This window comes from Fistularia commersonii, chromosome 1 (genome assembly GCF_037954325.1).
Source record: "Fistularia commersonii isolate RoL2024-O1a breed Wild chromosome 1, RoL_Fcom_v1.0, whole genome shotgun sequence".
Lineage (NCBI taxonomy): Eukaryota > Metazoa > Chordata > Actinopteri > Syngnathiformes > Fistulariidae > Fistularia > Fistularia commersonii.
Genome location: NC_141284.1, coordinates 22,204,834 through 22,221,254, shown reverse-complemented (window position 1 = coordinate 22,221,254; position 16,421 = coordinate 22,204,834).

Below are 16,421 nucleotides of genomic sequence, written 5' to 3'. Positions count from 1 at the left end.
TTTCTCTTTGTCATAAACTTGTTTTGTTGAACATTGGCACTCGCTCTCGGGAGCAAGAGGAACAGTCGCCGGTAACCTTCTGTGACGTTTCCCCTGATTTGCTTTGTCGTCTCCTGACAGAGACATGAAATGTCTTAAAGGTTTGTCCCCTGGGTCTTCTACGTTCCAAAGATGATTGTATCCAACAAGATGTATCAAATGTGCGATCCAACACTCTTTGTTTTCTGAAACGGCCCGTGTGATGAAGTCCGCCGTGGATTCCATCATCTCGCTGTCATCCCAATCTTCTCGCGGGCTATTATTCACAACAAAACCCCATTTTCAGGATTACTTTAGTAGGAAACTCATCTACTTGATCCAGCTTTAGGCAAACTGTAGCAGCAGTGGTATATATCCCAACATTTGTTACCCTGGTTAAATTCACAACTACAGGGTTGCTTAAAAAAATCTCCAGATATTCCTCCAGGGGGTAGTAACTGCATGGGAGGAACACTAAACATAGACGGCACCAATCACTGTAATTATCCTTTACAATAGTAGAGAGAGGAGAAGAGTTGAGGAGACCTTCAACACTCACCATGCCAGAGCCTGACCCGCGGAAGAGGGTCTTTATCGAAGCTCCGGAAGTGGGTCACACCTTTGCTCCACTAGTCACTGCAAGTTTGTTCTGCTCCGTAATATCTGCATCCCTAATGGAGACTTCCTGCAGGCGAGGGAATCAGCATCACAAACTGGCAGCATGACCACAAAACCACTCACACAGACTGTTACCGCTGGAAATATTGCGTTTCGTCGCAGGATGCTTAAAGTCAATGATTTAGGTACGTTAAGGACAGCCCTCTTTGCTCAAGATGAATCAAGATCTTGTCTTTTGCATGAAGCAGTATTATATGATCAAAGCATTTTGTGAATATTAATACACTTCCTGTACCCGAGGGGACTGCCGTGTAAGCTGAGGAGCAGCGATTGCAACGTCTTGCAGGAGCCCGGCTGTTGTGCGGGAGAGCGGTGATCGGTCAGGTCTTGAAGAAGTAGTAGCTCAGGCCAAAAGGTTTTCTTCTTTGGCTATCGAAAGCCTTCCTCAGCTTAATGCAGTCACCGTAAATCGAAACATTGAATTTATGCAACCTTGTCACGCGGTGATTTTATACCTCTGCCAGAAATACCCAGAAGCCCATCAAATGCAGCCGTGCTTGACCTGAACTTGAATTTTTTGGGTGAAATTGATGCTCCTATGAAGGTCTGTTAGATGTAAAACCACTGTCAAAATGAACTTTATAGTGTAGCATTTGAGTCAGGAAAAACACCTGTTTGACAGTAAAAACGTCTGTTTAATAAGCAATAGCCGTTGTTTGCTACAGCCGCGCCAAACAAGCCCGCAATACAACTCACTGTTCCCGCTCGATTTCAGGTTAAAAAAAAAAAACAGAATTCCTCGCACCCCAAACCACACCCACAAAATCCCAGCAACCCCCAAATCACACAGAAAACAAGCATCAACATAAACCCCAACATTTGTGACTCGCTATAATATATAATACTCCTTTCATACAACGGCTGCGGACACAGTGCTTCGGAGAAGTCGTGCAAAAAGAAACAGAAAAGTCAGTCGGCAGGTGAAATCTGAGCGGTCACATTTTGAGTGATTGCACCGACGAGCTCCTCGAATCTTCATCTTGTGAGAGCTACCTGCTCTCCGGAGTGCATATAGACCTGCGCTGCCAACCAGCAGCGCAAAACTCAAAATGCATTGAGCAATCAACTTGGCCTGCAGAATAGTGAATTCCACCGCTTCCCATTGGAGAGTCAAAGCTGAATAACAAGAAGCTCTTACACACAGTGAGGACCATTTCGCTTAATGGTGACCCGGCCTTCGATGGAAATGTGATGAAGAAAGTCAGACTCCAGCCACAAATCAGGTACAAAGTCCTCAGTATCTGGCTTTTTGCTGGGTTTATATTTAGTACTATGAGTTGCAACTCCTGTCTTTTCTGCTCGTCTTTGTGCTGAGCATTGATCCCAGTCCTCTAGAGAGAGGGACTTCACTTCATGACCCTTCACAGCTTTACTTGGAGTTTTTAAGACCTAATTTGACAGTTTGTTTGTTTTTATTAACCTCCTGAAAGGCTTTATGGGTCCCCTTTAAATTGCTATAATACAAAAGGGGCACACTTTCATAGTCAACATACTTAACTTCTGCTTTCAAGCACTTGGTAAGCATAAATTAGCCCATAGCTTCTTGGTTTCCCTGCCAGGAACTTGATGAAAAGGTTATTTTCCATTTCAAACCTTGACTGGAGTAAACTCAGTGACGGTGCCAGACCACAGACATTTCTCATCGAACCTCCAGAAATGGGAAATAAACACGGGCCTAAAAGCCAATAATCTTTTTTGCACATCTTTTCCAGCAATAAGAAAGATCCCTTGATTGCAAATTTGGTGACTGTAGTTTAAGAAATATATAAACACTGTGGAAATGAAGCAATTTTAAACGATTTGTACAAATACTGTATTTACATCATATTGCAGTTGTGTCTCCGGATATTTCACAGCAATGTCACGTTGAAGAAGAGTTCATAGGCCGCGTAGCTCCAATGACAGAAATAAATATGGAGTTTTTAGGGCGATGCTGCAACGACGAAACAAGTTTTGTGAAATCTGTCACTGCCTGTGCAACACCGCCAACAGGAAGACAAACAAACCTACAGGTGAAAATGAAATCACTGTCACTGGCGACAATTTAGAGAAATGTGCTTCACGAGCAAGAATATGAAAATTGAATAGAAGGTAATATGCAACACAACCATCCCGTATTGCACATTTGCATTTTTTGAATTATTACAACTTTAGCAGATAGCACTTCTGCCTCAGAAAATGAGGGTTCCTGGTTCAATTCTGACAGGGCGCCAACAAAAATAAAACCGTTGAAAGTTTCAGAACTACAAAGGATCAAAAGCGCTGCGTGTAAAGAAGAATCTAACTGTCTCCTGCTGACCATTTCAAACCAGTCTTTCCATCTTTTATACTATACCATACAGCCAAATGTCATGGGTCAGCAAAATGGCGTCAACCTTCGGAGGCTTTAGTTCCAACTGAGCAACTGCTATTAAAAACAACCGGGCAAAGCGATCGCAGCGATATTGCTCATATAAATCCAGAGGGGGAAGTTCGAGCACGTGACACCTGAAGATCCCACCGGAACCCGTGTCTGCCGTTCACAGCTTTGCGATCGTGTTCATGCCGCATCTGTTTTTCGGGGGTAGAAAAGCAGCATCTGGAAATCCTCTTATGTGAGTCTGTTTTTATTAAAAAAATCCAAACGTGTGTATCGGAATATAACCGGAAACGTCCACCAGTTTGTCAAAGAATAGGAATTCCTTCGGTTCTCTGTGGAGCGTATTGGTGAAATGAGTCCTTCACTGAATGCATACCTGGCAAATGTGGACGGGATTCAAGGAGATGGATGTCTTGGTCGCACCTTTAAAACACCTGGATTACCCGCGTCCCCTAAACTTCATGATCGATCATTGATTAATTGTATTTGGACATTAGTATGTGTTGAAAAAATGAAAAGTGGTACTTCCCCGACGGAGACATTATTGGTGATGAAGAGGTGTTACGATCACTTCCTGAAAAGCCCTAACCAAGTCCTCAGAAAGGTCTCCTTGCTTCCAACTTAATTTCACAGACTGAAACCTGTAATCAACAGCATCATGATGCACACTGAACCAGAAAGACCATAAGCCCGCATCATTAACGAAGTATATTTAAAATGATGGGTTTATGTTTCAAACACCACAACCCCGCAAATTGACTCATTCATCATGATTCGATCCGTTCGTTCCAACGATATTCGAGGATCATTTTATCCCCCCTCATGTTAGCTGAAGGATAAACCTGAGGTTAGCCAGTCGGGTCAGTGAAAGTCGTCTAGTTTGGCCTCACACCGGGGAAACTGATACAGAAAGCTGAACCGTTTGGGCTTCACACATCTCTGAGGTACTCAAATAGGAGCTGGCGGAGACATCTAACGCTGCGAGTCCAGTTCTCCCGGCTAAAACCAAAGGACAAATGTAAACCTTTTTAAACCACTATGTTTGGATTTGAAGTCATCTCAGCAAAGCAACCAGTGAGACAAGACATATTTAGAATATAAGCAAACTGCATCCTGAAGTATTGCCTATATCGGCATCTCATTGAGCCATTTATGTCAGTACTTACCTCCCAAATACCATCTTTTACATCTTCTTTCATTTTGTTGAGAAGGCGCTGTCGAGAATTCACTGGCTTCAATTCGTAGCGGGATGACCAAGGTAAAAATAGATTACTAACAAGCATCAAAGTAGACCTTGTCATATTACATCCCAGGTTGATGGTAATGAGTTGAAATAATGTCATGCCACCTCCCAGGCCGCACTGCTCAGCATTTATGAAAGCCTGTGGTATTACTGATGTGGTCTGTCACCACGGCATACACAGTAAACATCAGAAAGCATATGTTTGTATTTGTGTATTTATGCTCTGCCGGTGCACATTTAGGTGGGTCTTGTAGAAATCAGTCACAGTCTTTGAGTGATCCTAAATAGCCTTAATCTCGGAGGGCTTCTCTTGTAATTTTGGCTGTGACAGCTGGATGTCAGACCCCATGAATAGCATTAGCGCCGGCGAAAAGCTATTCCCAATCAATCAAAATGCAATGTTCCAAGAATCAAACAAAGAGATTTGAGGACACCCACCAGGGAGAAAATATGCACCCTGGCTCATTATCAGATGTGGAAATGCGGGTAAATACCTCCAGCGGAAACATGTCTGCACACATCTCCGCTGTTACATTGGAAGTATCAGTGCATTTCCAAGCTCTCGCCGTACAGTCGCCCTTTGTTGTCTAGTTGTCAACTGACGCATCAGCGACGAGGCAGGTGATCCATAATTTATCCTCAGTGGGATATATTGAAATTCATCATGTGTGTGTCTGGCTTGGGGAAATCCACAGAGATACAATCCTGACACACCACACCATGTGTGTCACCTCTTGATGTCTGCAGCCTGATATTCTAGGCGTTGGGTCAAGGGGTCCCCCTCCTGCTTTGCATTATTGAGCTTCTGGGCTTCTGAGTGCAGATATTTTAATATGAGATAACACATTTTATAACATTACTGTCCAAAATTGCGAAGCTCTCCTAGGTTTATTTAAATGTTTTTCCTGTGACACCACCACTCGCTGACAGGTCAGGTAAAGCAAAGACCACTGATTCTGCAAGCTAAAACCCACAGTCTAAGACTGCGTTTGTGAAAGAGCACGAGCCAACGTGAGAAGCGCTTCTACCGCAAGTGGGAGAGCAAGAAAGACAACGGTTTTATGTGTGTGTGTGTGTGTGTGTGTGTGTATGTTGTGCATTTGTGGAGATGCTCTCTGTCTTTGAGAGACAAAAATTACCACTGACTCTTTTACGGTTTTGGTGAAGTACAAGGCGGTGGCTCATAAAGCATTTTTTTGCACATTTACTGGTTGACAATATTACAGAGGGGATTCTGATTTAATTCCTGCTCTTGGGATTCAACCCTGGAGTCATTTAACCGTCCCTTGGCTGAATGTTGAGAGCGTGTCTCATTTAATCACAATGTTGCAAAAATCTACAAAAGAAAATGTGTGAACGCTTTCATCCTCAGCCCTTGTGAGAGTGAGGATCGATCTGTCGGGAGTTTCTGTCTCTCCCTCGTCTCACCGACCCAGACAACATTGTTTCTTCTCCTCATTCAATTAGTCCATATCAAAGCTTGTATTGAGCAGGGATTGACTGTCAGTCCGCTTCCATTAATAGCATAACAGAACAAAAATGGCTCATTTGAATGGTGTGCTATTAAACATGAACAAATCTACTAGTTTTAGCTTCAGTTCTGTTTGCAGAGCCTTATCCTTCTCTCTTTTTTCTGATTGGTTCATCCCGTGTTTGATCAACGGTTGCGTCTCCTGTACCCTTGGTCCTGGCTGTTCTCAACGCCTGCTGAAAATTCACCAAGGGGAGGTTCAGACCAGTTCACCCCATGTCAGACTGTTTTTGGCCTTCGCTCTGGGTTGAAACGTTGGGTTGCGGATGAATTTAAGGTCACACTGCATTATTGAATGCGAGACCTGGGATTGTGCCTTGAAGCAGGACTTCAGGAAAAACATGGATTTTAATACTTAAATACATTTCTGTGCCACGATCCATGAACCCGACTGACGACCCTTTTGTTTACCTGCAGTTACTTCCAAGTAAAATTCCGTGCAAAGCGAACACTTTCTTGCCTCTTCCACTTCAAACGACAATTAATCTGCTTAATACACTGAACTCAACCTCAGGCTGAGGAAGATTGCCAGTCACATCAAAAGCCCCCCATCTGCCAATTGGGACCCACTGGGATTCTCATTTTCATCCAAAGGAAGCCGGGAGTCAATCCTTTCACTTTTCTCCATTGTGTGCATTCACATCCATGTGTGACACCACAAAGAGCACTTCAATTTTTCATTCTACTCATACCGTGTGCATCGTGTGTTTTTCTTTGCTGAGCAGCGGCAGCCTGCAGATGAAGATGCTTTTGCGGCAAATCCGCCGATTTTGACGACACATGTTATCCATTGTTCTGCTGGAAACTTTTCGAGGGCTCAGCCTGGAGAACCGGAGAGTAAATGTACTGTTTGCAGTGTCACATGACCGTGAATACAGGAGGAGACGATGATTCATGTCTACATCCCTTCAGAGGAGATTGACTTATGCGCAACTTCACGCATTCTTACATTGGCTGTATCTAACCACCACCGGCCCTGACCTTAAACCAAGGCTTAACCCTCAAACTGAATATTTCATATCATGTGGTCTTGTTTTTCCTCATGATGGGAATGCATTATGGATTCTACTGGCTTGCTTTTATTGTTTTTGTCATCTGTGTTTCCTGTGTACTTTGGTAAGCAGTTTTGGTTGCCTCTGGTATGAAACAGAATGCTGAGTAAAGGGAAATGCCTTCTTCAACCCCTCCGGGTGATGGGGGTGGGAGGGTGGGGGGGGGGTTGATTACAGCCTTTTTTTTCACTCTCATCCATTCATTGGTGAAACAGTGGATTATGGATAGGCACTGGTGCCTGACAGAATAAGCACTGTTGGTTCAGAGCTCGGAGCTTTGGCGTTTGCATGCTTTCCCTTTGTTCAAGACAGGGTTACATCTTGAGGGTATCTCCTCTTTTCATCTTTACGATGACGAGAGAGACTCTCTTGCTCTGCCAAATGCCCAACGCAGCGAATAACGTTTACTTTCACAGATAGAAGTCAAGGATTGCAACTTAAAAAATGCTGCTGTATGTTTTGCTTGGATGGTGTGTTAAGGGCACTGAGTCACTGTTCATTATTAAACATATAGATAGAAAATGCATTATGTTGATATAACTCATTTTCCAATATTAAGTATGTTTATTATGGGTGACTTGAAAATTCTCAAGAGTAGCTGGAGTTTCTCACAAAATTGACAAATAGTGAAGTAAGAGTCATACTGTTGTCCAAAGCTTCAGATCTGCAGCTGGACTCCAAGATGTTACGTTGCAGGCTTTCTATTTTTCATATATTCCTGGGACGGATCAAATGCAGAGGATAACCATCCCCTAAGGGGTTCAATAAAGTGTGACTGGCCATAAATGCCTGCCCAGGGGGAAAATTTCGCTGGCTCGTCAGAGATAAAATATTCAGAGTTGAGAATTTAATTTGAACACCGAGACACATCGCTAATACTGCGCCCGCTCATTTATGAGCTAATCAAGATTTCTTTTTGATCTTATCCCTAGAACTCGAATATTTTGGCACATAAAGATCAGTGTGGTTTGGGAGGCAGACAATGTCTGTTTCAGATCTTGGGGAGCGGGCAAAGGAGTTTGGTATAAAAAAATGTGGGACAAATACTGATATCGAAATGAGCTGCGATTCATTCATAATGAATGAATGTTGACGACAGTAAAGTTATTGATAACAATAATAACAGTGATGACAGTTATACATCATAATTAAAATTATATTATTATTATTGTTGCTGTTGCTGTAGGATGGAACTGCAGGGCAGCTGTTGGCACTTCTGCCTCCAATCATTATCAATGTAGTGACTTTTCGACAAATCCGTACCCTCGATCAAAGTTTTAAGGTTGAACAGTAACGTGCTTGCGGTCCTTCGGTTGTTTCTTTTTGCTGCTTCTTGGGTCCCTTCACCACGGGGGAAATCATGTGACTCATTTATCCATCTTATTTGGCCTGGCTCTTTTCCCACGTCCTCCATGTGCTCTCACCCATCCCAAATGAAAGAAAACAAACCACTCCTCCAAACTCTATCGGTACGATCCTGTGATTCATTTCTGGTAAGTCTGCCCGGCTTATTCATTTTGCCTGAGGACCGGTCCCGTCCCACCCTCTTCCCCCTCCCAATAAATAAGATTGACTTTCAAATGTCCCTGTGTCATTTTCATGCCTCCCTGTCACTGATTGTCTTGTCCTCTGTGCTAATATATTCAAGCTGGAGTATACCAAAACAAATTACAAATACACACTTTTGTAATTGGTTTGATTGCATTCACAGACACCTCTCACTCTCTCTCTGTCTCTCCCCCATCTCTCTGTTACGGAAACATGCAAAAAAAAAAAAAAAATTGGACTCTTGGCGCCAAATCGTGGAGGAAGCGCCCAGTTCTTTGTCTAAGACAGTCGTCGGTGGAATGAGATCACCACTGATACTGATGCGTCTCGGAGGCACATGGCCCAGGTGCATGTCATGTAGCCGGAGTTTTTATGTTTGTCAGCGTGATCTGCGGTTAGACTCTTGAGTTCTCCCTCCCCAACCCTCACAGGAGTTCCCCATATCCCTTTGCCCCCATCAGAATACCCCACAAAACCATATGCGACAAGCACGATCTGTTAGCACGTCAAATCTCATCAAGTTATTTTTGCTCTTATTTGTTTGTAATTTTATATTCACCTGCCGTTTTTACAAATCTTGCTGATTTCCAGCTTCATGGAGAAGCCTAACGCCAACCCTGGAAACATTATATTGGTTGTTTTATTAGCATAACTTTTATTGTTTTTATTGCGATAACTCAGTGTAATTTTTACCTTTATTTTCCCGAGCATCACACTCATTTATCTATTGTTTTGTCTGAATTTGGTTGTATTTGTCCAGAGCTGTCCTGTTTCACATAGGAGGACTCTATTGACAGAGTACAGCTCCACCCTGTGTGTGTGTTTCTGTGTGTGTGTGTGTGTGTGTGTGTGTCTATGAATGGTAATCATCAGTTTAAACGCTACAATAACAAAAAGTGATTTTCTTTCATTAGACCGACCTGGCTATCATCATTTAGATTCAATTTAGCCGTCCTCTGGAGGAAGCAAAGACAAGTGTATTACTGCGTCCTTTGTGAGACTCCCCCCCAGAGCTTTTTGTTTTGTTTTGTTTTGGTTTGTTTTGGTTTGTTTTGGTTTAGCTTTCACCAAGCAATCGTCTCCGTCCATATAAGGAGAGGACTGCCAGAAATTGTTACTGCCAATTATCAGAGATGATAAGGTGGTGCTTTTTCGGACCTCGTGTCAGTTGGTAAAACGGCATTTGGCAAAGTAGAAGGTGAGGGGTTCATTAAACCATCAGCACTGAGGGATTGGGTGGTTGGACGGGATTGACTTTAGTAATGCTGTTTGCAGATAGGATGAGCCAAAGGCGTGTGATGAGTTTACGGGAGGTGTCCTTTGGTAACATAAATATTGAAGAAAACTGGGTTGTTTGTGACAGTCTGTCTTTGGTCACTGATGTCATGTGTTTAGCCGAATATTTTCCTCTCCTCGTGTTTAAATAAGTAATGTTTGGGTTTCTCTGTACTGAAAGAGCTCTATTGAAAATAGGAAAATTGCCCAGATGTGTGAAAAACAGTGAATGGCTGCATGTCTCTTGTTGCATACCTTTGTAATTTTTGTATCCAGTCCAAGGAGTAGTAGTAGTTGTTGTGGTACTCTCGTTCAATGACAGCCGGGATGGGTTTCTGCATTCCTGAGACCCTAAGTGGAAGATAAGCGGGAAATAATGGAAGAATGGATGGATGGATGGACTGTCACTTGGTTTAACAGCGCAAGTAGAGCAAAGAACAGGTGTGTTAATTGCAAATGTGGGCAGATATTTTAGTTTGATTTGTGAAATGAATCATAATCAACTAGGATCCCATTATTCAAGAGCGAGAATGGGTATTGGATCATGCTTAACATTTTTATCATTTTATTTTGGGGGGTTGTTAAAGACGTAGTCGCTCCACTTTACTTTTCTGCAACGCTCCGTCCCAGAAACACAGCCCTCGCTGCTGGCAGTGCTAATGCAACCTCTGTCACACAGCGGAACTGTAATGTAGAGGACAGACAGTACAGATGAAGGACGAACATTTCGTGGGTTATATGATTTACTCTCAGAAAATATGTTCTTTTTTTTTTTGTTATTTTACTTGTTTCCTGAGAATCAGCTGAGGACGAGGGGATAAGATGTGTGCCTTTCTGCCATACGAAGTTCAGCTCAACCTTGCTGAATCAATAAATCAGACTGATCGGGGATAATAAAATGTGAGACGATTTCATTTATTTGATAAAAAAATACAAAAAAACAAGCACGATTGAGCCATATTGATATAGTATGTCTACGAAGATCCCCCTCTCCTGGGGGGGGTTGTCGTGATCCATCTGCGATCAGACTCATATACATATATCCCTCTTCTAAATGCATCTGAGTGACAGGCAGTGGGCACGGCTGCTCCCGCCAATGTATATTTTCCTGTTTTTACACTCTGCTGATTTTGCTGTCGTGCATCCTGCCTCCGACCGTGCCATTATTACTAACAACATGGTGATGGGTTTCCCTTGCGACTTATGGGAACGCACATTCACAGCACGCCCAGGTCAAAGGTCGCACTGAACCACAAATTGCATTCAAGGACAATGGGTGATTCATCTCGCTGATCAAATCTGCCACAGTATGTCATCTTCTGGTTTTTGATTAGAAGTCCATTTTGGTATCAGTTTCTTTTATTACTCTCGGCGCAGCCAGAAATAAACCTGATGTAATCGGCTCAAGGTCGCTTTTCCAAGGGCCAGATTTTATTCTGAAGACACAGATAAATGCCAAACACAATACTCAGTATTAAACAGCTCCTTTTAATATGGAATCCTGAGACACAATTCCATTGTAAATCCTAATCTAAAAGAGTAATGCAATCACAGATTTCTGATGAGGACCTTTTGTTAAGTTATGTGAATTATGAACAGAACAAAGAAACACAGGAAACCAAAGCAAGAAGCAGAAATAAATTTTAACATCGGTGCTAGTTCACACATTTTCAGGCAGACCATCCTTTGTATGCTTTTTATAACGACCACAGAAGAGAGTGCAGCCATGTCCGGAGGGATTTTTTTTTTGTTATTTGTTTCTTTCTTTTCCACACAGTTATTAAAGAGGACCTTGAATCGATGATGGAGCTGTAGCTCCTGCTGCATGGAACAACCCGATGTTTCAAAATAACCAAAATGTATAATGTTTCCCTCCCAAACATCCAAAATAAAGCGTCATGTTGAGAAGTATTTTTTGTACTGCAAAACACAAGGCGCAGGATTCTTTAAATCCAATCTGATTTCTGAATGTCACTCATGGAAAATACGTTGTGCAAAATTAGGCCCTTTTTCGTGCCTTTTTTATTTTCGATAAGCAGAAACCCCCGGGAGTTTAGTCCGGAGTCCACGATTTATAACAAAAAACAGGCACTGTCTGTCAACTGGCACCCATGAAGTCCTTGACTGCGCTGCTTTGTGCTTATTGCCTGCTGTAAACCATAAACAGCAGCCATTTCTTAGAGTTATATCATGGACCTGCCAGCTGCAACCCCTCTCTGTGCTGCAACCGGCAGTCGACGTTTCTCCTTTCATTCTCGCCAGCTGCTCTTTTCCCCCCTTGCATCCCACATTCAGATTGCTGTCTGAATATGTGATGCTGCCTGATGATGGCGGGTGGGGGGGGGTCAAGGCTTATAGCGTTGAGTGATAGATGGGTCATGCAGAATGTCATAAGACATTTATTGAACATTTGAAGGGGGGAGATGATAAGTGCTGATGTGCCCACTCTCAAGGCAGTGCCCTTTTAAATACTCCGCATGAGTCAACTCTATTGTCTTCCATTAAAAAAAATCTACGCGGAATGCATCAAAATGCGTTTGTTACGGATCTTGAATGCTAGAGGCGGAAGATAACAGACACTCATGAGGAATCTTATTACATTTGGGGAAATAAATCAGAATCCAAATGTTATCAGGAATCTATTTGTATCGTGTGTGTGTGTATGTGTATGCTTGTGTGTGTGTGTGTGTGTGCATCTCCACGTGCATGACTGTGAGCGCCTGGGTCAGTGATGACAGGGGTCTTATCCTCTCCTCGAGGCTCCCCTTCAGCAGATTTCCCTGCAGAGGCTCTCCCTTTCTACGGTCCGTGTTGTTTTGCCGTCCGTTTGGGCCCGAGCGTTCTGCTCCCCGCTGGAGGCCATTACAGGCCTTTTCATCTCTTGGTCCTGGGCGCTTGCAAGTCTGCCGTCTCGGTCCGAGGGGATAGGAAAAAACAAATGAATTCCACCATATATTTTCGTATATACTTAATTTGATCCTTTGGAGCATGTCCTCAGCCTTAGTTTTGTGAGGAGAGGAGACACGCAAGAAGGAATATTAATTAGATCAGCTTTTCTTGGCCCTAATTACACTATGATTACTCTGGTGTAACACTGTCGCAGCACTATTGACTTTGTTTATATTATGCCTTATTGACTCCGCCAAGTCCTATCATTCCGCACGTCCATAATGTTCTGTCGCACTGTGGTGGCCGTATGAGTAAAACTCATCAAAAAGAAATGCGAACGTGATGTTTTGTTGATTGGCAACGTGGCACTTAAATGTGAACGGAAAATCTCTGCTGATACTAGAATTATTATTTTAAATCCTCATTAAGAGATTTCTTTGCAACTCGGGGCAGAGGGGATGAGACGATGGCTTAATTTGAATCAATGCGGTAAAATCATCACAGCCATTTGGAAATCCTGCAAATACAACAGGTTGAAGAACTACTTCAATGTTTCAGGGGGCCTGAAAACGCTCTTGTTCATTTTCATCCCATTGTTTCCTGAAGGAAATATCCGCTTCTCTCTAATTATGCCTTTTGTGTTTGCCAGCAAAACATACAGTTTTAAGTTTATCTATCCTGGAAACTATCAGACAACCTCCTTGCAGACCCACAAGCGACGTAATCTTTATGACAAAGGACTTCACGGTAGGGAATCTCCAACCTCTGAATGGGATACAACAGTTGGTTAACAGCGATGAAGTGCCATGAACATATCAGCTGCGTTTCAATAAACTTCTATGCCGGTTTGATGTCAGCTTTCAAATGTGCTTAATGCAGGTTAGAAAACCTGTATGGTTAGTCTGTAAAATTAAGGCTTTCACTAATACTTTGCCATCCACTTTCACTCGTTCATTTTCCACAGCGCTTATCCTGCATTCAGGGTCGAGAGGCCGCTGGCGCCTATCCCAGCTGTCATTTGGCAAGAAACAACATTCACATATGGAAACATACAATCAATTAATCTCGCATTCACGTCACATAGAGACATACAACCGCTCACTCTCTCATTGACGTCTGTTAGAGGGATGCAACCATTCTCACTCTTCATTCGTAACAATTGACACTATGGGATGGGAGCAGGTATTAAACAGCCCTTTAGGTTGATGCCAAAACAAGATATTTGTTTTTATGGGCATGTAAAATTTTTTTATTTCTATTTGGGACATTAAACTCCCGTTTGGGAGAATATTTATGCGCAATGGCAGGCAAAGTTTGTGAGGTCAGTTTGAGATCACAAGGGGGGAAATTTTTGGGGGGGATTTTGTGTGTGTGATGATATGTGTGGGCAGAAGGTTTGCCATTTAGCCTGTAATTAAGTCTAATTACCACCATCTATCAGCACCCTGAGGTCGGGGAGTAAAACTCAGATTTGTGTGGCTGGTTGCTGGTTAGTCTCCTCCCTGTGATTTATCCCATCAATCAGCCAGTTCCATTCATCCAACTTCTACCGCTTATCCTGGAGTCAGGGTTGCGGGGGGTGCTGGAGCCGATCTCTGCTGTCACTGGGCGAGAAGCGGGGTACGCCTGGACCGGTCGCCAATGAATCGCAGGGCCATATACAAAGACGGACCACATTCAATCACTCATTGGAGGCAATTTTTTGCAAATGTATCCAATTAACCTTTGCTTTTCTTAATTAACGGGGACAACATGCACTAACCACGGCCAATGTGCCTCCCCGATCAGCCACTTACAGTTCATATTGTTGCCATTGGGATAGGATGCATTTGGGTGATGACGTCTGGAGGGGGAGGAAGCAACGGCCGGTAATGAGCCTGTACGCCAGGGCAGTAATCTCATCTAGATGTATTCTGGTACAAGTTGGCATGCTAATTTATTCATTCAAATGTAACTCAATCAATCCCCCCCCCCGCCCCCCCCCCCTCCCCGCCTCACTGTGGGCTCAATGAGGAAGCACGTCTGAGGAGAAGTTGGGTGCAGAAATATATTCCACCACCACAAGAGTCACCGAGCAGAGGATTTTCTTTTTCATATCTTGCGAACCCGAGAGGCAGTGTGCGGCTTGCGAATGGGCTGCCATTGCTTCATATTTAATATGACAAACATGCAAGCGAGGTGGTGAGAGGCTGGCACCGACGGAGGGGGTGCTTGCGTGCCCCGTGTTGGTACTCTTGCTTTTATCCTTGTTGGCCTGTTTGCGGTATGCATTTCTCGTGTTTGCTGCAGCGGTGCATGAAACGTGTCGCCGTCTGAATGTGCCTCAGCACTCGCTATGGTCCCGTCTCCATGGTGTGTGTGTATGTGAGTGTGTGTGTATGTGAGTGTGTGTGTGTGTGCGACCTGCAAGTGTGATTCATGGTTGTGGATAAAATCTGTCTTAATTCAGAAACATATCTATTTTTAGAAACTAAAAGCAAAACCTGAAATTGAACTAATGTTGTTTTCTGTTTTCTTCATCTCAAGTGAAACAGATCGTAAAAAGTACTTTTGTTATAACACACATTTCTCTCTCAACCCATATATATAAAATGTGGGCTCCAGCCTGACATGGCTATATGTCTGTGCAGTCTTCAGTTTACCATCCTGTCTCACAAAATCCAACAATGGCACTGAATTGAGGTTTCGGTTCTGGGGCAGGACTTTCCCCGAATCCTCATCTATTGAACAAATTGACGGTTCCATCTCAGGGGTTCCAAGACAATCCGGGCAGAAATAAAGTGCATTGAGAAGTAGCACCTTTCAGGAGAGCGTGTAAGGAAGACAGAGGTTCACACAAGCTACACCCAGCCATGACTTATTTCTGTCACTACCTTTTGTGTCTCACTCTATTTTATTTATTCACTGGTTGGTCAAGAAGCAGCACTACATTCTCTATACATATACAATGGGAAGAACAAATGTTTGATACCCTGCTGATTTTTCAGCCTTTCTCACTTGCAAAGCATGTTGGTCTATAATTTTTATCATAGGTACTCTTTAACTGTGAGAGACAACTAAAACGAAAATCCAGAAAAACACATTGTATGATTTTTAAGTAATTTGCTTTTTAATTAACTAATAATTCATTAATACCCATGGGGAATTCATCATCTGCAACCCGTCACGGATGAACCATGAACAGTAGGCTGCCGTCCACCACCTCCAGGGGAGCAGTTTGGGGTTCAGTGTCTTGCTCAACAACACTTCGACACACTTGAAGGAGCCAGGAATCAAACCAGGAATGTTCAGGTCCAAAGACAAACATGCCGCCCCCTCCTTTGACATAAGTATTTGATACATCAGAAAAACAGAACTTAATATTTGGCACAGAAACCTTTGTTGGCAATTACCGGGATCACAAGTTTTCTGTAGTTCCAGATTCGCACACACAGCAGCTGGGATTTTGGCCCACTGCTCCATAAAGATCTTCTCCAGATCCTTCTGGTTTCAGGGTAGATGCTGGGCAATATGGACTTTCAGCTCCCTCCAAAGATTTTCTATTGGGTTCAGGTCTGGAGACTGGCTAGGCCACTCCAGGACATTGAGATGCTTCTTACGGAGCCACTCCTTTGTTGCTCTGGTTGTGTGTTTCGGGTCGTTTTCATGCTGGGAGACTCAGCCACCACCCATCTTCAAGACCCACCTTCTTGCTGAGGGAAGGAGGTTGTTGGCCAAGATCGTGCGATACATGGCCCCATCCATCCTCCCCTCAATACGGTGCATTCGTCCTGTCCCCTTTGCAGAAGAGCATCCCTAAACAACGAGGTTTCCACCTCCATGCTTCAC